Consider the following 20,996-nt stretch of genomic DNA (forward strand, 5'->3'; position numbering starts at 1 on the left):
ATCCTCAACAAAATACTAGCAAACAGAATCCAACAGCACATTAAAAGGATCATACACCATGATCAAGTGGGGTTTATTCCAGGAATGCAAGGATTCTTCAATATACGCAAATCAATCAACGTGATACACCATATTAAAAATTGAAGGAGAAAAACCATATGATCATCTCAATAGATGCAGAGAAAGCTTTTGACAAAATTCAACACCCATTTATGATAAAAACCCTGCAGAAAGTAGGCATAGAGGGAACTTTCCTCAACATAATAAAGGCCATATATGACAAACCCACAGCCAACATCGTCCTCAATGGTGAAAAACTGAAACCATTTCCACTAAGATCAGGAACAAGACAAGGTTGCCCACTCTCACCACTCTTATTCAACACAGTTTTGGAAGTTTTAGCCACAGCAATCAGAGAAGAAAAGGAAATAAAAGGAATCCAAATCGGAAAAGAAGAAGTAAAGCTGTCACTGTTTGCAGATGACATGATACTATACATAGAGAATCCTAAAGATGTTATGAGAAAACTACTAGAGCTAATCAATGAATTTGGTAAAGTTGCAGGATACAAAATTAATGCACAGAAATCTCTGGCATTCCTATATACTAATGATGAAAAATCTGAAAGTGAAATCAAGGAAACACTCCCACTTACCATTGCAACAAAAAGAATAAAATATCTAGGAATAAACCTACCTAAGGAGACAAAAGACCTGTATGCAGAAAATTATAAGACACTGATGAAAGAAATTAAAGATGATACAAATAGATGGAGAGATGTACCATGTTCTTGGATTGGAAGAATCAACATTGTGAAAATGACTCTACTACCCAAAGCAATCTACAGATTCAATGCAATCCCTATCAAACTACCACTGGCATTTTTCACAGGACTAGAACAAGAAATTTCACAATTTGTATGGAAACACAAAAGACCCCGAACAGCCAAAGCAATCTTGAGAACGAAAAATGGAGCTGGAGGAATCAGGCTCCCTGACTTCAGACTATACTACAAAGCTACAGTAATCAAGACAGTATGGTACTGGCACAAAAACAGAAAGATAGATCAATGGAACAGGATAGAAAGCCCAGAGATAAACCCACGCACATATGGTCACCTTATCTTTGATAAAGGAGGCAGGAATGTACAGTGGAGAAAGGACAGTCTCTTCAATAAGTGGTGCTGGGAAAACTGGACAGGGACATGTAGAAGTATGAGATTAGATCACTCCCTAACACCATACACAAAAATAAGCTCAAAATGGATTAAAGAGCTAAATGTAAGGCCAGACACTATCAAACTCTTAGAGGAAAACATAGGCAGAACACTCTATGACATAAATCACAGCAAGATCCTTTTGGACCCACCTCCTAGAGAAATGGAAATAAAGACAAAAATAAACACATGGGACCTAATGAAACTTCAAAGCTTTTGCACAGCAAAGGAAACCATAAACAAGACCAAACGACAACCCTCAGAATGGGAGAAAATGTTTGCAAATGAAGCAACTGACAAAGGATTAATCTCCAAAATTTATAAGCAGCTCATGCAGCTCAATAACAAGAAAACAAACAACCCAATCCAAAAATGGGCAGAAGACCTAAATAGACATTTCTCCACAGAAGATATACAGACTGCCAACAAACACATGAAAGGATGCTCAACATCTTTACTCATTAGAGAAATGCAAATCAAAACTACAATGAGAGGGCTTCCCTGGTGGCGCAGTGGTTGAGAGCCCGCCTGCCGATGCAGGGGACACGGGTTCGTGCCCCGCTCCGGGAAGATCCCGCATGCCGCGGAGCGGCTGGGCCCGTGAGCCATGGCCGCTGGGCCTGCGCGTCCGGAGCCTGTGCTCGGCAGCGGGAGAGGCCACAACAGTGAGAGGCCCGCGTACCGCAAAAAACAAAAACAAAAAACAAAACTACAATGAGATATCATCTCACACCAGTCAGAATGGCCATCATCAAAAAATCTAGAAACAATAAATGCTGGAGAGGGTGGGGAAAAAAGGGAACACTCTTGCACTGCTGGTGGGAATGTGAATTGGTACAGCCACTATGGAGAACGGTATGGAGGTTCCTTAAAAAACTACAAATAGAACTACCATATGACCCAGCAATCCCACTACTGGGCACATACCCTGAGAAAACCATAATTCAAAAAGAGACATGTACCAAAATGTTCATAGCAGCCCTATTTACAATAGCCCGGAGATGGAAACAACCTAAGTGTCCATCATCGGATGAATGGGTAAAGAAGATGTGGCACATATATACAATGGAATATTACTCAGCCATAAAAAGAAATGAAATTGAGCTATTTGTAATAAGGTGGATGGACCTAGAGTCTGTCATACAGAGTCAAGTAAGTCAGAAAGAGAAAGACAAATACTGTATGCTGACACATATATATGGAATTTAAGAAAAAAAAATGTCATGAAGAACATAGGGGTAAGACAGGAATAAAAACACAGACCTACTAGAGAATGGACTTGAGGATATGGGGAGGGGGAAGGGTAAGCTGTGACAAAGTGAAAGAGCGGCATGGACATATATACACTACCAAACGTAAGGTAGATAGCTAGTGGGAAGCAGCCGCATAGCACAGGGAGATCAGCTCGGTGCTTTGTGACCGCCTGGAGGGGTGGGATAGGGAGGGTGGGAGGGAGACGCAAAAGGGAGGGGATATGGGAACATATGTATATGTATAACTGATTAAATTTGTTATAAAGAAAAAAAAATACTATACTTTATAGATGTGCAGTTTCTTGTATGCTAGTTATATCTCAATAAAGCTGTTAAAATATCTGCATAAAAAAAAGATTGCATGGAAGAGGGATAAGACTTCTGAAAAAGTAGAGTAAGGAACTCGGCAAAACAACAAATTTACTGATAGAAATCATTCAAAAAAAAAAAAAAAGAACAGTAAGCCAAAGTCTCTGCAAGTTGTCCTAAAGGCATACAGCATTTTAAGAAATACTCATTCAAGAAAATCTACTAAATCTTGGGAAGAACAGTGAGAGTGTGTGGCACTGGAGCCATGGCCCACTCCCTTACCCACCTAGCCCCCAGCTCTTTGAAACGGAAGCTCTACCCAGGTAGGTGCAGCCAAGGAGATGGGGGCTTCTTCTTTCCCTGGCTCCCATGCTTAAAGAATTAAAGTAAGATAAAATAAAAATTTCTCATCAAAGAGAAAATGCCATCAAGAGATGGAAATTATTTTTTTAAAAAGAAACAAATGTGGACTTCCCTGGCGGTCCAGGGGTTAAGACTCCGTGCCTCCACTGCAGAGGGAATGGGTTTGATCCCTAGTCGAGGAACTAAGATCCTGCATGCTGTGCGATGTAGTCAAAAAAGAAAAAAAAGAAGAACCAAATGAAAATAATTCAGCGGTTAAAAAAGTACAATAACCAAAATAAGGCTCAACAGTAGATATGAGCTGGCAGAAGAAACGATCAGCAAACCTGAAGATAGAACAATGGAGACTATGAAATCTGAAGAACAGAGAGAAAAAAAATGTAGGAAAGTGAAGAGAGCCTCAGAGAAATGTGAGATGTCATTAAATGCAACAATATATATGTAGTGGGAGTACCAGAAAGAGGGGAGAAAGGGGCAGAATATTTAAAGTATTAATGGCTGAAAATTTCCCAACGTTGATGAAAAATAATATGTATATCCAGCAAACTCTATAAACTCCAAGAAAGATTAACACAAAGAGATCTACATCCAGACATAACATAGGCAAAATGTGGAAAGCAAAAATAAAGATAAGATCTTGAAAGCAAAAAGGGAAAAACAATTTGTTACATACAAGGGCACTACAGTAAAATTAACAGCTAACTTCTTAACAGAAACGATGTAGGTTACAAGGCAATGGGATAATATATTCAAATCACTGAAAGTAAAAGAGTGTCAACCAAGTATCTTTTACTCAGCAAATTATCTTGCAAAAATGAAGGTAAAATAAAGACATTCCCAGATAAATACAAACTGAGAATACCTGTTGCTGGCAGACCTGTCTTACAAGAAATATTAAAGGTGAAATATTATTCAGCCCGCAAAATGCAACAAAGTACTGATACATAGTGCAACGTGGATGAAACCTAAAAACATCATGCTAACTAAAAGAAGGCATTCATAAAGGACCACATACTGTATGATTCCACTCATAGGAAATATGCAGAATAGCCACATCAATAGAGACAAAGTAGATTAGTCGTTACCCATGGCTGGGGATGGGGAGGATGGAAAGGAGGGACTGCTAATAAGTACAGGGCTTCTTTTGGGGATGATGAAAATTTCTGAAAACTGATGGTAGTGATGGTTGCTCAGCTCTGTGAATATACTAAAAACCATTGAATTCTATACTTTAAAGGGATGAATTGTATGGTATGTGAATTATATATCCCTAATAAAAATAAATAGTAAAGAAAGTCCTTCAGATTGAAAGCAAATGACATCAGATGGTAACTTGAATCGAAACCAAAAAAAAAAAAAAAACAGCGAAGCGCTAGTAAATATGGGTAACTATAAAAATCAGTATGATTACATATTTCTTTTCTTTTCTTAAGTGCCTTAAAAAATAACTGCATAAAACAATATGTATTGTGGGCCTCTAACATATAGAAATATAATATATGTGACAGTAACTGCACAAGGAGCACAGCTGCATTGGAGTAAAGGAATATCACCTCAGACAGTAACTCAAATCCACAAGAATAAATGAAGAGATCAGAAATGGTAAATAAGAAGGTTAATATAACAACCTCTATAAATCATGCTTGCTTTCCTTTATTCTCTCAGTGTTTTTACACGAAATAAAAGTATATAAAGCAATAAACATGACCGGTAAGGTATTACTGGGTCTCTCACATATAATAGCAAAAGAGTTACAAGGAAGAGAGCTAGATAGGAGCAGTGTTTCTAAATTTCATTGTTCGTGAGTTATTACACATCCTAACAGATTCTGATAAGACATATATTTTAAGTCCTAGAGCAACCACTAAGAAATGGCTAAGAAAAAGTGAAAAATTAACAGAATTAAAATGTTACACTAGAAAATACTCTCTTAATACAAAAGAAAGCAGGAAAGGAGGAACAGAGGGAGAAAAAGACATGTAACATATAGAAAATAGAAAGCAAAATGGCAGATGTAAATCCAACCATATCAATATAACAGTAAACAAGAATGGATTAAACAAACCAAGCCAAAAGGCAGAGTTTCTAAGACTGGATAAAAAAACACATGATCCAACTAATGGTGTCTAGAGGTAACATGCTTTATTTTCAAAGACACAAATAGGCTGAAAGTAAAAGAAGAGAAAAATATATACCAAGAAAACAACAACCAAAGAAGAGAATGGAATGACTATACTAATGTCAGGCACATTAGACTTTAAAACAAAAAAGTATTACTAGAGATAATGATAAAATTAGTGTAGTAATGACAAATGAAGTCACAATCACATCATAATGGTAAAAGGTCAAGCCGTGAGGAAGATGTGACAATTACAAACATATACACACCTAAAAACAGAACCCCAAAATACACCAAGCAACAAACGACAGAACAGAAGGATGAAATAAACCATTAAAAAATAATAGTTGGAGATTTCAATACTTTCAACAGTGGATAGGGCAGCTAGGCAGAAGATCAACAAGGAAATTGAAACTAACTAGACAAAACAGACAAAATACAGCATTCCACCAAACATCAGTAGAATACATTCTTCTCAAATTCACATGGAACATTCTTCAAGACAGACCAGATTCTAGCCCATATAACATGCCTCAATAAATTTTAAATTTTAAAATAAATTTAAGGGAATTCCCTGGCAGTCCAGTCATTAGGACTCAACGCTTCTGCTGCAGGGGGGATGGGTTCGATCCCTGTTGAGGGAACTAAGATCCTGCAAACCATACAGCACAGCCAAACAAATAAAAAAAAAATTAAATAAATTAAATTGAAAAAGAAACAAAGTATGTTCTCTGACCACAAGAGAATTAGATTACAAATCAATAAAAGGCAGCAATTTGGAAAATTCACAAATATGTGAAAATTAAGCAACACACTCTTTAATAGTGAGTGTATTAAACAAGAAGTGAAATGATAAATTAGAAAATACTTTAGCTGAATGAATATAAAAACACAACATACTAAAACTTACAAAATGTAGCTAAAGCAATGTTCAGAAGGAAATCTATAGCTGTAAAATGCCTGTATTAAAAAAGAAGAAAAATCTCAAATCATTTACGGTCAACTGATTTTCCACAAAGGTACCAAGACAGGGCTTCCCTGGTGGCGCAGTGGTTGAGAGTCCGCCTGCCGATGCAGGGGACGCAGGTTCGTGCCCCGGTCCGGGAGGATCCCGCTTGCTGCGGTGCGGCTGGGCCCGAGAGCCGTGGTCGCTGAGCCTGCGCATCCGGAGCCTGTGCTCCACAACGGGCGAGGCCACAAACACTGAGAGGCCCACGTACCGCAAAACAAACAAGCAAACAAACAAACAAACACCCCACAATGAGCTACCACTTTACACCCACTAGGATGGTTCTAATGAAAAAGACAGATAAGAAGTGTTAGCAAGGATGTGGAGAAACGGGAACTTTCATACAATGCTGCTGGAAATTTAAAATGACCCGGCCATTTTGGAAAACAGTCCGGCAGTTCCTTAAACGGTTAGACATAGTTACCCTTTGACCCAGCAATTCCACTCTGAGCTGTATACCCAAGACAAATCAGGACTTATGTCCAAAAACAACTTATACATAAATGTTCTTAACAGCACTATTTGCAATAGCCAAAGGACGAAAACAACCCAAATGCCCCTCAACTGATGAATGGATAAATAAAATGTTGTCTCTCCAGAGAATGGAGTATCATTCATCCATAAAAAGAAATGAAGCACTGATGCATAGTATAACATGGATGAACCTTGACAACATTATTCTAAGTGAACAAACTAGACACAGAATGTCACATATTGTACGATCCCAATTATATGAAATGTCCAGAACAGGGAGACCCATAGAAAAAGTAGGTTGGTAGACTGGTGGTTGCCCAGGGCAGAGGAGCTGGGGGCTACAGGGCCTGTGTGTAACCGCTCGTGGATATAATCATCTGGGGTGATGAAAATGCTCTAGAATTAGATTGTGGGATGGGTGTACAATCCTAAGAATACACTAAAAAATCACTGTACACTTTAAATGGGTGATTCATATGGCATGTGAATTATATCTCAATAAAGCTGTTTAAACAATTACTCGAAAGGGCAGGCAGAAGGGTGGTTAGGCTAAATTGCGTCAATTTTCTTTCTGGCTACAAAATTATAAGCACCTAGAAGGCTGCTGGTCCCAGATGGTCCTGGGATAGTTCTGAACAGCAACAGGACCCCCAGACCACACCCAAGCGTAGGCCAGAGGGAATGGCTGGACCAAATTCTACAGGGGGCGGGGTTCTGGCCCCCCGCAGTCCTATCATGGGGTGATCAAGCTCACTCACCAAGCATGGCGCTGATGAGCATGTCGGGACGGGCCCGGGCAGATGTGGAACACAGAGTGTTGAAATACAGCCCAGAGCCCTCCCGGATGGGGCTGAGCATCGGGGGCGGCGTGTAGGCAGGGCACTGGGACAGTCCCTTCAGGAGGCGGTCGACCAGGAACACGGGCGAGCACAGGCAGCTATGGCGGCATCCTCCCGGGCCCGGCTGCCCAGACATGGAGGGCGGAGGAGGGATGAGCAGTGCCTTGGGCCGGAGGAGCTTCTTCCGCTTCCTGTGTTGGCTGCTCTCCTTGCTGTCTCTCTCTTCCCCGTCCTTCTCCTGTCCCTGGAGAAGAAGAGACTTCAGAACCACAGGGGTCACCTGAGGCCACCAGCCCCAGAGCTCAGACCTCAAGATGGCCTGAGAGCGGGAAACTGTACTGACCAGCCAGACGCACACCCAGCATGGCCGTGCAAAGAGTCCTCAGCGCAGGAAGCCAGGCAGGGCCACCACGCCTGAGCCAGACTCCAGACCCTAAGCCGGGCGATGTTTGAGGCTGGGGCCTTCTCAGGCACACACACCTCCCAAGGAGAGGCCTTCACTCAGACCATTTTGGAAACTCACGTCCGTTGTTAAAGTGACTGGCACTTAAAGAGTGGGGGCCAGATGGATGCAACAGCATGACAAAAGGAAAACCTGTTGCCCTCAAAATGACAGCAGCTCCTGCGAGACAAACAGTGGGCTCCATGCACCCCGTCTCCGAGTCCAGCATGAACTTCTCCAGGTGGGGTCTTCCAGCACAGGCTGAAGAGACGACGGCTTGACCTTGCTACACTCTCTCTTACCTCCACGCAATCTCCCTTCCTCTCTGCCCATCTTACCCCTCCTCATCCTCCAGCTCTCAGCTGCAACACCCCCTTCCTCAGGAAGGGTCTCTGGTGCCGCAGGGGCTCCTACAGCTCCTTCTCCCAGCCCGGCCCGTTCTGGGTCGTCAGTATCCGGGGATGGGTCTATCTACTCCACTGGGCTGGGAGCCCCAGGAGACGGGGGCAGGCCTGTTGTGGTTGCTGCAGTGTCCCCAGCCCTGCCCAGCACAGGGCCAGACACAAAGGAAGTTCACTGGAGGTTGAATGGATGAAGGAACATGCAAATCAAGCTCTTCTGGAGTCAGGATTTGGGGGCTTTTCTCACAGCTCCAACTGGCAGCTGGAAAGCAGCTGGAAGGAAGTGCACCCACCTTGCTCCCTGGGGGATGGTTCGCTGGAGCCACTGGCACCGACACAGGGACCACCAAAGGGGCTGCGGTCATGTTGTCCAAGGACTTCCTGCCTCCCGGGGAACTCTGCCTGTCCCCCTCCGGCCTCAGCACCTGTCTTGGTGGCTTGCAAAACTCCATGCCACACACCTACACACAGAGAAGAGCCAGCCCTTTAAGAGACACAGTACGTAGGGAGCAAGGGGCCCCTCCAGAGCAGCACAGCCCTGACTCCCGGCCCCCAGCCAGGCTCCCCGCAGGAGAACGGCTCCATCCTGAGATGAATGGCAGCTTCGAGCCCCTTCACCTGCGGCTCCTGCTTCCCTCGAGGTGACGGCCACTGGTCGCTGTGAAAACACATGTGGCTGCTCAGCCCTTTCTCGGTATAAAACATCTGGCTGCAATTCTTGCAGACGTAAATGCTCCTTGGCTCTGCCCAGTCTGTGGGACCACCATTGTGCTGGTTACTGTGGGGAAGAAAGGGAGAATGGGACTCCGTCCCCAAACACTGATCCTCTGACAGACAGCTTTGGACGAACCCTAAAGAAATGGAGATGATGCCCCCGATTCTCTGTGACCTGGTGCTCGCCCCTTCAGGAGTGAAGCATTCAGAGCTCGCTCACCCAGGGCCAGCACAACAAAGCCACCAGAGGATTCCCGAGGGGCTTCGGAACTTACCAGCCACCCGCCATGTTCTCCTCCTTCATCGGGTGGGGGAGCCGGTAGATATTTCCACCCTGAAGATGAAAATACATCTGAGCCAACATATCAGAAATGAGATGCAAGAGTGAAAACTATAAGACTTGGAAGAAAACACAGGTATAATTCTTGGTAACCCTGGAGTAAGCAGTGGTTTCTTGGATGACTCCAAAACCAAACAAAAGACAGACGTATTGGACTTCAGCAAAACTTACAACTTCTGTGCTTCAAAGGACATCATCAAGAAGTGAAAAGACAGAATAAGAGAAAGAAGTTGCAAATCATGTATCTGATAAGGGGCTATGTAGATTTATGTATCTGTGATACATAATGAACTCTCACAGCTCAAAAATAAAATCACATCCCAATTTAAAAATGGGCAAAGACTCTGAAGAGACACTTATCCAAAGAGGATATACAAATGGCCAATAAACACATTAAAAGATGCTCAGGATTATTAGCCATCAGGGAAATGCAAATTAAACCATAATAAGATTATCATTTCCCACCCACTAAGGTGGCTGTAATCAAAAGAACCAACTGGACAATAACAAGTGTTGGTGAGGATGCAGAGAAACTGGAGGCCTCATACACTCTGGGTAGGGATATAAAACAGCACAGCTTTTTGGAAAAGTCTGGCACTTCCTACAATAGAATTACCCTATAGCCCAGCAATTCCGCTCCTAGGTATTTCCCCAGAGAAATGAAAACATATGTCTAAACAATAATCTGTACACAAATGTTCATAGCAGCGTTATCACAATGGCCAAGAAGTGAAAACAACCCACATATCTATCAGTGGATGAATGAATAAATAAAATACGGTGTATCCATACAATGAACAACTTACCAGCGATAAAAAGGAGTGAAGTTCTTACCCGTGCTACAGCACAAAGGAACTCTAAGAACATCATGTGAAGTGAAAGAAGCCAAAGACACAAAAGGCCACGCAGCATTATGATTCCAATCACATGAAGTGTCCAGAATAGGCAAATCCATGGAGACAGAAGGTAGATGCATGGTTGCCAGGGGCTGGGAGGGATGGAGAGATTGTGGGTGACAACCAAGGGTTTTGGGTTTCTTCTTGCGGTGATGAAAGTGTTTTGGCAAAGAGTGGCAATGGGTGCACAACCTCGTAAACAAACTGGATGGTGCACTTCAAGATGGCGAATTAGATGGCACGTGAATATTAAAGCTGTGAAAAAAAAAAGAGGAGGAGGTAGCTGTGGTGTGACAGGAAGGATGCTGGACCTCGGAACATCACGAAGAGACGTGGCCAAGCTCTCTGCGCCCAGGACCTCATGGGCACGATGTGGGAGGGCCCAAGCTGCTCCACAAGGGCGGACCGGCCCCAGGCCTGCAGCAAGGGCCAAGTCGGACTTGTGGACCTGTGATTCACAACCAGAATAGACACAGCATTTCACGTACAAATATCAAGGGCAAAGGAGCTCTGCCTTTACATTCTCTAAAGAAGTGAAGGAGGCAAATCCAAAAGGAAGCGAAAGGCAGAACAAAAGCAAATAGAAAAAGTTTAGTGAAGAAACATGACGCAAAGTGTCTCTGACAACTCTAAAGCCCTGTTCTGTTTTGTGTGTGTGTGTTGCAGGGCGGAGGGTGATGGAAGGAACCATCACTTCTCTGGACCTTCATTCCCCCCTCTGTAAACAAACTGCATCTGACGATTTGCTGAGGTTATATACAGTGCCTGGACAAGTCAGAAACACGGACACAGGTAAGGACGACACTCTGCCTCCCGCATGGTCACCTCCCGTGAGAGGGCCCTGGTACCTGGATCCTGTTGAATATCATCAGCTTGGACTTGGAGTCCCAGGGAGGATCCGCTGGAGGCCCGGCCGACGACGAGAACGAGGCCATGGCTACCTGGCTTGGAGAAGCTGCACAGCACATACCCATTTTTAACTTCTCCTTCTGGAAGCCTGAAAAGCGCTGGGCCCTGGAGTTGCCAGAGAAGAGCCTGTAGCCTCCGGCCCAAGAGCAGGCCGGGCCCTTTACCCTTTTGTGGCACCGGAAGCGGTGCCATTCTCAGACTGGGCCTGCTTCCCTGGGAGGTGGGCTCTGGATGGCTCCTCTCCTCCTAACTGGGTCTAACGCAGGGCCCCGGGGGAGAAGATGTCCCACAGGTCCAAGGTCCCTTTCGAGGATCTCAACTGCTTGGCCAGAGAGGAGATGTCTGGGTTCCCAGGAGGGTCCAGGGACGATGCGGTGAGGGCAGGTGGAGCAGCAGCCACTTTTGGTCTTCCCTTTGTGTCCTGGCTCACTGTGCTGGGGGAGGCCTCTGTGGGGAAAGCAGGTTTGGATTTTCTCCTGCGGGTTAGGGATCCCTCTGGCTCAGGGTTCACGGGGCCAGCATGGAGAGTCAACAGTGGGCGCCATAGGCGGGGGCTGCTGCGGCCACGGCCCCTGCAGTGACTTCAGGGCAATTTGCTTGCCGTTGGGTGTGGGAAGCTGGGAGGAGGCAGCAGCCACCTGGGTGTGGGAGGAGATCCGCTGGGACTTGGTGATCATCTGGAACACCTGCATCTGCTCGTGGCTCACCAGAGACTCCTGAGACTTCAGGAACAGCTGCCGGAAGAGCAGCGTGGCATCCGACGGGAGGCCGCTGGACTTCTGGCCGTCCTGGGGGCCAGGCTCACCAGGGTTCTGCCACGAGAAGGTGTCGCAGTCGAACTTGCGCCTCTTGGAAGCCCAGGAGTCGTCTTCCCCGCTGGTGCTGACATATCTGGAGTCGCCCGAGGCCTCCCCTGGTGCCTTCAGGAGCGTGGGAGGGAAGGGCGGCATGTCCTCCAGACCGGTGCCCCAGCTGGGTGAGGGCTCCCCCGCAGAGGAGGCGCTGCTGAGCCCGGGGCCAGGCTCGGAGCCCTACCGGGACAGAACTGCAGAGGGCTTGTGGACGACAAACATACTGTTTCCTTTGCTCTTAGGGCAGCCCGACAGGTTTTGGAGCCACTGGAAACTGTGGCTTGATGGCTGGGAACTGGCAGGGACAGTCTGGCTATGCAACAGAGGCAGGCAGTCGGGCAGGGGAGTGCCCTCGGGCCAGCCCTCCAGGGATGATGGGGGCTGGAGCAGGGGCAGCTCTGGCTCAGCTGGGTTGGGCCGCTGTTCTCCGCTGCCCACGAGTGGATGGCTGTGAACACGTCCGTGCCCGGCTCCTTCCGTGGGGGCCGGGGCTCCTAGGGAACCTCAGTGCCCAGGGCTCCTGGGGCCGCCGGGGTGCTGGCTGGGCCCCAGAAGGAGGACCCTGATGAGGGCAGGGAGGAACAGGCCGTGATCCTCCCTTCGCCGCCGTCTGAAGGCCCTCCCAGGGCTGGCCCGGGAGAAGGGATCTTCTGGCAGACGATGCTGCTCATGATACAGCACAGGAGGTCTCGGTTGGGCAAGAGGGAGCTGGGGGATGGGGCTTCCAGGGACACCAGGGACCACAGGCTCACGGGTGCAGGCTGGCTTGCCACCTCGTGCGCATGGGGTGAGTTCCCGCAGGGCTCCTCCTCCGGGGGGGCCTCCTTGAGGATGCACAGGCCGTGCTGGACCTCCTAGTGCCAGTGCAGGGAGCGGTAGTCGCAGTAGCTCTTGCTGCAGCCCTGCGCACTGCGCACAAAGGGCTTGGTCTTCTGGTGAGTGAGCGTGTGCCCAGTCCTGGAATCACATGAGGAGAAAGTTAGCAGGTGTCTCGGCGTGGGTCACTAACTGCAGGAACCCAGGCGTGTCCCCAGGGGGCAGCAGCATCGCAACTCAGAAACTGTGCTCAGACCCTATGAGGAAAGACCCCTGCTAAGGCCAAAGCCCTCTGGAAGGGGGAGCTCTTGCCCTCACCCCTAAGCAAACCCTTAATCTGAGATTTAAAAAATCAGTGGGAGCCAAGTCAGAGTTCCCCAAAGTGGGTTCCTAAGGAACACCAGTCTCCAGAGTTGCTCCCTGAGGACTTGGGCCCAGGTGGCAAATAAGTTTGGAAAAAACATTGTTTACTTCTTAGAGGTTCCTAGTAGCAAACTGAAAAGCCACAGAGCAGATAAAGAGAGATCTGTTGAACTTTCCATGTCTCTCAAACTTATTTGCCCACAAAACCATTTTTTTAAATAGACCCGTATAGCATCCCCAAGAACCAGAGAACCAGAGTTCTGAGAACGCACTTGAGGAAATGCTAACTTGGGGATGATCCTTCCTTGAACAAAGGAGTCTTTGCCTTCCCACAGGAGTCCTCTAGACAGTGACCTGGGAGCCCCACAGCAAAAAAAAAAAAAAAAAAAAAAGAAAAAGAAAAAGCCAAATTTGCCTATAATTTCTGCAAATATAAACGAATGCAAGTATGTATTATATTTACATCATACTTATACCTGCATTAATATATTATAAATATAAACAAATGGGTAAATCACCCTCTGGGTTCCCAACAATCCTACTCCGGATGGTTCTAATCAATGGAACCCAGTAAATAATGAAACCCTTTCCCAAACGTGGACCCTTGGCCTCCATCTGCGGGAAGCAGCAGAGAGGGCATCCGGAGACCCACTTTCTAGCCCTAACTGTTAGCAGCTTGTGGCAGGAGTAAATCATTTCCCATCCTTAATGGCGAGAGGGGAGAGGATACAATGAAAGCGGGATCCATCGAAGCCTCAGTAAAGGCCGGGCGAGCTGTAAACATGCAAGGGATCGTCCTCTCCCACTTACGAGTCTCTCAGTTTGAAAGTCTGTCTCTCCTCCCTCGGCAGCAAGAAAAGCTTATCATTTCTAAGACATGAAGAACAAATGGAATTCTGCTCCTCTTACACTGACCTTGCTTTTTAAAGTCAAGTTTAAAAAAAAACTGAGTTAATAAAAGGGGGAATTAAGGAAAAAAAAAAGAGTGAACACTCCATTGCCATGTTCTAGGAACAGGCATCTCAGAACCTCTTACGCCCTGGTGTTATCCCAACGTATATTCCTCATGGAGTGCATATCTCTTCTGCTCAGACACCTACCAGGGACTCTAAAAATTTCTCTACACAGTTAGCCCAACTCCCGTCGTGACAAAATAGCCTCTGGAGTGTGTTTTTAAAGCACATGGGTCCTGTCTGCAAATCGCAGCGGCACTCTCCTCACTGGAGTGAATCTGGAGGCTGGGGAGGGCGGGCTGTCCAGGGCAGTGTAGGCCCTGGCCCCACAAACACTGGCCGTGGGAGGAGAACAGGTCGCACACACCTGGGACACCTGACGGTGGGGGGCGGTGCAGGTGGATGGGAGGGGATGCAAAAGAACCGGGAACACGCCCAACCCCCAGCAGCCCCCTGAACAGACATCCCGACCAGACTCCTACATACAGGTGGTCCTGACGCTTAAAGGCCTTGCTGAAGATTTTGCACACGTGTCTCCTCTCCTGGCTGTGCGTCAGGTAGTGCTTGCTGAGAGAACTGGCACTGCTTCCCGCAGAGGCTGCAGTCCAGGAGTGTGTTCTGTGGGGAACTGTGCTGCCGCTTTCCTTTCCTTGTGCTCCCAGACGTGGCCCTGCCTCTTTTGTTAGCCTCTTTGGGCAACTTGAACACGCCTAGCCCCAGGTCTAGACAGAGGGAGAAAGCACAGGTTATGACATCCGGGGACATCGGAGCCCGGGCCGAAGCACTCTACCACCCTCGGACCAACTTCAGCAGCTGAGTCCAACTCAGGGCGTTGGCCGAGAACCCCAACTTCAGCAGCCGCACTCGCAGAGAATACCAGGCTTAGCACCAGGTGAGGCGGAGAAGGGACCCTGGTCAGGCCACCCCTCCAGGGCCGCACCCAATCTTCAAGCCACACTTGGGGGGTAAGGGAGGGGACAGCAACAGTCTGAGTGCTTCCAGGACAGAGTGACTCGACAGGCAGGGCTTCATGACGGTAACATCAACAGCACACTTGCAAGTGCAATCCAGAAATGCACAAGGCAAAATCTTAGAAAAGTTTAAGTCCTTTCTCCCAGCCAATTCCACTCTGGGTTTTTTAATTAAGGAAATTAAGGCAGATCTGTACAAATTAACGGAGATCTTGCAGTGAACTGCAAGCGAGTTAACTGCAGCATTGTTTTTCCTGGTGAAATGTGAGAAACCACCTAATAACTGACACGAGGGCACGTGGGTGACTGTATTCTGGCCTCAATGGTCTATGGCGCAGGCATTTAAGATAAAACTGTAGGAAAATATCCGATGACGTGAAAGGATGTTCATGCCAGACCACTAAGTGCTGTGCCAGTAACAAGAGGATTGCTGAAAAACGGAATGATCTAGTCTTTAGAAGGGACAAATAAATTTGAATACAAACAAACAGAATGGGATTGATTGGTAGGATCATGGATCAACTTAATTTTCCTTTTCCTGTATATCTGAATTTTCCATGTTTATGTACTTCTTGGGTAAATGATAAAAGGTATTTCCACGAATCACCTCATCAGAGGAACAGGTGAAGAGGCTGGGAATGTCCATGTGGGAGAGGGAGATGTCTTCAAGTAGCTGAAGGGCCAGGATGTGGAGGAGGGAGCACACTGCTTCTATCTTGCTACAAGGGGCAGAGCTAGATTTGATTAATAAAAGGTAAAGAGAGGGACTTCCCTGGTGGCGCAGTGATTAAGAATCCGCCTGCCAATGCAAGGGACATGGGGTCGAGCCCTGGTCCAGGAAGATCCCACATGCTGCGGACTTCCCTGGTAGCGCAGTGATTAAGAATCCGCCTGCCAATGCAAGGGACATGGGGTGGAGCCCTGGTCCAGGAAGATCCCACATGCTGCGGAGCAGCAAAGCCCGTGCGCCACAACTACTGAGCCTGCGCTCTAGAGCCCACGAGACACAACTACTGAAGCCCACCCGCCCAGAGCCCGTGCTCCGCAACGAGAGAAGCCACCTCAATGAGAAGCCCGTGAACCGCAACGAAAAGTAGCCCCCGCTTGCTGCAACTAGAGAAAGCCCACATGCAGCAACGAAGACCCAATGCAGCCAAAAATAAATAAATAAATTTATATTAAAAACATGTGTAAAAAAAAGTATAGGGAAGCTGATTTTAAATCACTAGAAACGTAAGGACAGTGGATACAAGACCTAAGAACTCTGCAGGCTTGCTGCTGTGTTCCTAGCTCCTGGGATTCCCATTCCTGTACTCGTAGGCACACAGTAACTGTTGCATGGATGAATCATGAAAGATTTTTCTACCCCTTAAGATGGATTAGACTGCCTCACGTGATAGCAAGTTTAAAAACTGCCCTTCGGGCTTCCCTGGTGGCGCAGTGGTTGAGAGTCCGCCTGCCGATGCAGGGGACACGGGTTCGTGCCCCGGTCCGGGAAGATCCCACATGCTGCGGAGCTGCTGGGCCCGTGAGCCATGGCCGCTGAGCCTGCGTGTCTGGAGCCTGTGCTCCGCAACGGGAGAGGCCACAGCAGTGAGAGGCCCGCGTACCACAAAAAAAAAAAAAAAAAAAAAACCTGCCCTTCATCTAGGATGCAGCAGAGGCTGGACCCAAGAATCCAACAGGTCAGGGCGTGCATACTGCACTAAAGGACCCCAAAGGCTAATTCTCTGTGGCTGAGATGTAGCTTGAGAGACACAGCAGAAAGGAACCTCGACTCTCATCCCAACTCTGTCTCTGGCCATTTGTCACTTAACCTGTCTGGTCTACATCTTCTTCATAGGAAAAGCTGCTGTGTTGAGTGGTCGAATGATTCTAACAGTTTAAATGAGGGAAAATAGGACTCCCATGTGGGAAAGTCCTTGCCATGCTAACTTACTTTTAAAATGTTCATTAGAAGGCTTCCCTGGTGGCACAGTGGATAAGACTCCGCGCTCCCAATGCAGGGGGCCCGGGTTCGATCCCTGGTCAGGGAACTAGATCCCATATGCATGTGGCAACTAAGAGTTCGCATACCACAACTAGGGAGCCCGCCTGCCACAACTAACACCTGGTGCAACCAAATAAATAAATAATAATAATTTTTTTAAAAAAAGATGAGTATTTAAAATAGATAAATAAAAATAAAATAAAATAAAATAAAATGCTCATTAGGACCTCCCTGGTGGCACAGTGGTTAAGAATCCGCCTGCCAATGCAGGGGACACGGGTTCGAGCCCTGGTCCGGGAAGATCCCACATGCCGCGGAGCAACTAAGCCCGTGCGCCACAACTACTGAGCCTGCACTCTACAGCCCGCGAGCCACAACTACTGAGCCCACGTGCCACAATTACTGAAGCCCGTGCACCTAGAGCCCGTGCTCTGCAACGAGAAGCCACCGCGATGAAGAGCCCGTACACCGCAAAGAAGAGTAGCCCCCGCTCGCAACAAATAGAGAAAGCCCGCGTGCAGCAACGAAGACCCAACGCAGCCTAAATAAACAAACAGAAGTTTTTCTCTAAAAATAAATAAATAAATAAAATGCTTATTAAAGCAACTGTTAAACTAGAGAACAAAATGTGGTTTCAAAAAAATTGGCAGGGACACTGAAAAACAGGCACATTGAGTCACTGGCCCGGGAAGCCACTTGCTCTTCCCAGAAGGCATGTGCACAAGCTCTAAAACTGTGTGTGTTCTCCGACCAGCAAGCCTACACGGAGGAATATGTGCGAAGAACTCATCCAAGAGAAAAGTCAATGGAAAAGTTATTCACAGATCCACTGTAACAGTCTATCAGGCAAGAATATGGTCCGACAATACAATGGAATAACCATTACAATGACAACCGAATAGTCTACCTTCATATAAGAAAGCAGACTCACTAAGTTTTAGAAACTTCAAATGAATTAGACACTTAATACATCTCTGCAAAACCATGTGTACCCTAGTGGCCTCACCTACGTTTTTTAAAAATCCACGTGTGGGAGCCATGGTGGGGATTTTAATTGTTATTACTTTTCTTTATTTTCTAACTTTTCTATATAAATATATATCACTTTCTAATTAAAATATATAAGCATATCCATTTGTATGAATCTGAATTTAAGTTAGAGAAGTGTAAAGAGTTAAAATTTAACGTTCAGTGGATTTTTTTTAATAAGGTAACCAAAAAAAAAATCCTCAACTTTAAAACAAATTAGGAAAAATTGAACTAGATTAATGCTTTGTAACATTCACTGGGGGGCACAGACCCATATGAAAATCTGGTGAAATATCACAGTTTCTCTGCCCAGCAAAACGCACACGTACTCACCCTAGCAGCATTTTTAGGTAATTTTTGTGGTTCAGGTTGAGAACCTTAATTACTGTAACCAGGCCTGGCCCAGCACCTGCAATACCAAGGATGGCCTTGGTTTCTAGGATTTCACATTTAGCCACGGTTCCAACACGGGGACAAGGCTAACGGCTTGTCTACATTGTGTGGAGTGCGGGCCTCGGCAGTCTTTCATTCTAGCGAGTACACAGGACAGTTCTTGAGCTGCTGATCCCAATTAACATTGACATTTGTTCTGCAGGGCTGTTCCGGATGTGGCCTTCCATGCGTGTGGTGTGATTATAAATACAAAGGAGCTCTAAGTCAACTCGTCTAAGCAACTTACCCAAGAACCCATGAAGTGGGTTAAAAACAAAAATCAAATTTATCCTATGGCGGAAGTCTGAAGGTAAACCAAAAGGTGATGTAACCAACGTCTCTGACTGTTCCACTAGTTCTCCCTTTGCTCCTCCGCTGCGGAAGAGAAAGACTTAGAACTGCATCAATGGACTGTGGGAAGGTATTCTAACAGTATTGGTAAAAATCACTACCCTCTGTCCAGTGCTTCCCAGCCTGCAAAGTGCTTTTACTTTCATTTCTTCTTTTGCTTCTTACTGCTGGCACTCTGGGGGGAAAGCAGAGTGGGTATTATTGTAAGGCAGTCTGAGATTCTGGATCTGCATACTCCACCAGCGGCTTCATGGAGTCACTGTCCTTCCCTGAATACACGGACAGGGCATCTAAGCTGTCCTCCAGCATCTCGCTGGGCGCGTCGGGCATCAGGAGGCTGAGGTCCAGGTCCAAGTGGCTCAGGCCGTCGTACAGCAGGTCTCGTGAGCCAGGCCCCAGATCCCGGTTGAGGGTGTCGCTGCATTTGAGCGCCTGGCTCTCGGGAAACGAAGGGAGGTGCATCTCGGATGGAAGGGTGCCCTTGTCCCCCAGGCTGCACTGGTCCATGGCTCTCCACTACCAGGTCTCAGCCAACAGCTACTCTCTAGACAAGCAAGGCTGTGTAAGGAGTCAGGGAGGAGAGAGCTCTTGGTGGTGTTTATTTCCTGAGAATGAACGAGGACGAATCACAATTATGAGATGGCAACACACATGGTGGATAGAGCGTGGACTTGGAATTCAAACAGACCTGTATGGGGGTTTGTTCTCGGCCACTTAACAGCCACATGACCTTGGGCAAGTCACTTAAGGTCCATGAGCCCTAGTTTCCTCATCTGTAAACTGAGCGTAAGAGTACCTCCATCATAAGATGGTTGTAAGGAAAAAGCAACCGAAATGTCCATCAACAGAGGAATGGATAAAGAAGATGTGGTACATATATACAATGCAATATTACTCAGCAATAAAAGAGAACAAACTAATGCCATTTGCAGCAACATGGATGGACCTAGAGATTGTCATACTGAGTGAAGTCAGTCAGACACAGAAAGACAAATATCATAGGATATCACTTATATGTGGAATCTAAAAAAAGGGGGATATAAATGAACTTATTTATAAAACGGAAGTAGAGACATGGATGTAGAAAACAAATTTATGTTTACCAGGGGATGGTGGGGGGAAGGGATAAATTGTGAGATTGGGATTGACATACACACTACTATATATAAAACAGATAACTAATAAGAACCTACTGTATAGTACAGGTAACTCTACTCAATACTCTGTAATGGCCTATATGGGAAACGAATCTCAAAAAAGAGTTGATATATGTATATGTATAACTGATTCACTTTGCTGTACACCTGAAACTAACACAACATTGTAAATCAACTATACCCCTATAAAAATTAAAAAAAGAAGAAGAAGAAGAAAAAAAAAGATTGTTGTAAGGAATAAATGAAAGGATTTTGGCAACATGGTGGACTAAACTGACCTCTTTCTCCAACTATAAACACATAGAGATAGGAGAAAAGACCATTTTTAATACAGAGTCAAGCTCAAGAGACAGGTAAGACCCCAAGTGCCAGCAACAATGAGGAAACTCAAAGCCACAGGTGCGAGCACAAGTTGGCCCAAGGGGAAAGTCAGACTCCAATACAGGGCCTGGAACTGTCATCCAATATGGTGGCCACCAGTCACATGTGGTGATGACACACTGGAAATGTGGCCCCGAATTGAGACCTGCTGTGAGTGTCAAATACACTGGATTTGGAAGACTTAGTACCCCAAATAATTCATTTTCATATTGATTACATGTTGAAATGATAATATTTCGGATCTACTGGCTTAAATGTAATATGTTATTAAAATTAATTTCATCTACCTCTTTATTTTTTAATGTGGCTATTTGCAAATTTTAAATTATATACATGGCTCATATTATATTTCTCTTAAAGAGCACTACCCTGGAGGCTGGGACCTGAGGTTGTAACAAACACATGGAAAAGGAAACAG

At 46.1% G+C, this 20,996-nt stretch overlaps 1 pseudogene across 1 annotated transcript in view; it reads right to left on the bottom strand.

Annotated features, from left to right (window-relative positions):
* The window catches only part of LOC307066315 (zinc finger protein 541-like), a 32,461-nt pseudogene extending 12,343 nt beyond the window's left edge, over positions 1-20,118 (bottom strand). The window contains exons 1-7 of the transcript in view: positions 19,241-20,118; positions 14,754-14,989; positions 11,224-13,092; positions 9,415-9,473; positions 9,044-9,203; positions 8,719-8,886; positions 7,502-7,826 (exon numbers count right to left, since the gene is read on the bottom strand). The product of the transcript in view is annotated as a zinc finger protein 541-like (transcript). The remainder of the gene's footprint in view (positions 1-7,501; positions 7,827-8,718; positions 8,887-9,043; positions 9,204-9,414; positions 9,474-11,223; positions 13,093-14,753; positions 14,990-19,240) is intronic.
* Between the last annotated feature and the right edge of the window lie 878 nt (positions 20,119-20,996).

This window comes from Hyperoodon ampullatus (assembly GCF_949752795.1).
Source record: "Hyperoodon ampullatus genome assembly, chromosome: 18".
NCBI classification, from domain to species: domain Eukaryota; kingdom Metazoa; phylum Chordata; class Mammalia; order Artiodactyla; family Ziphiidae; genus Hyperoodon; species Hyperoodon ampullatus.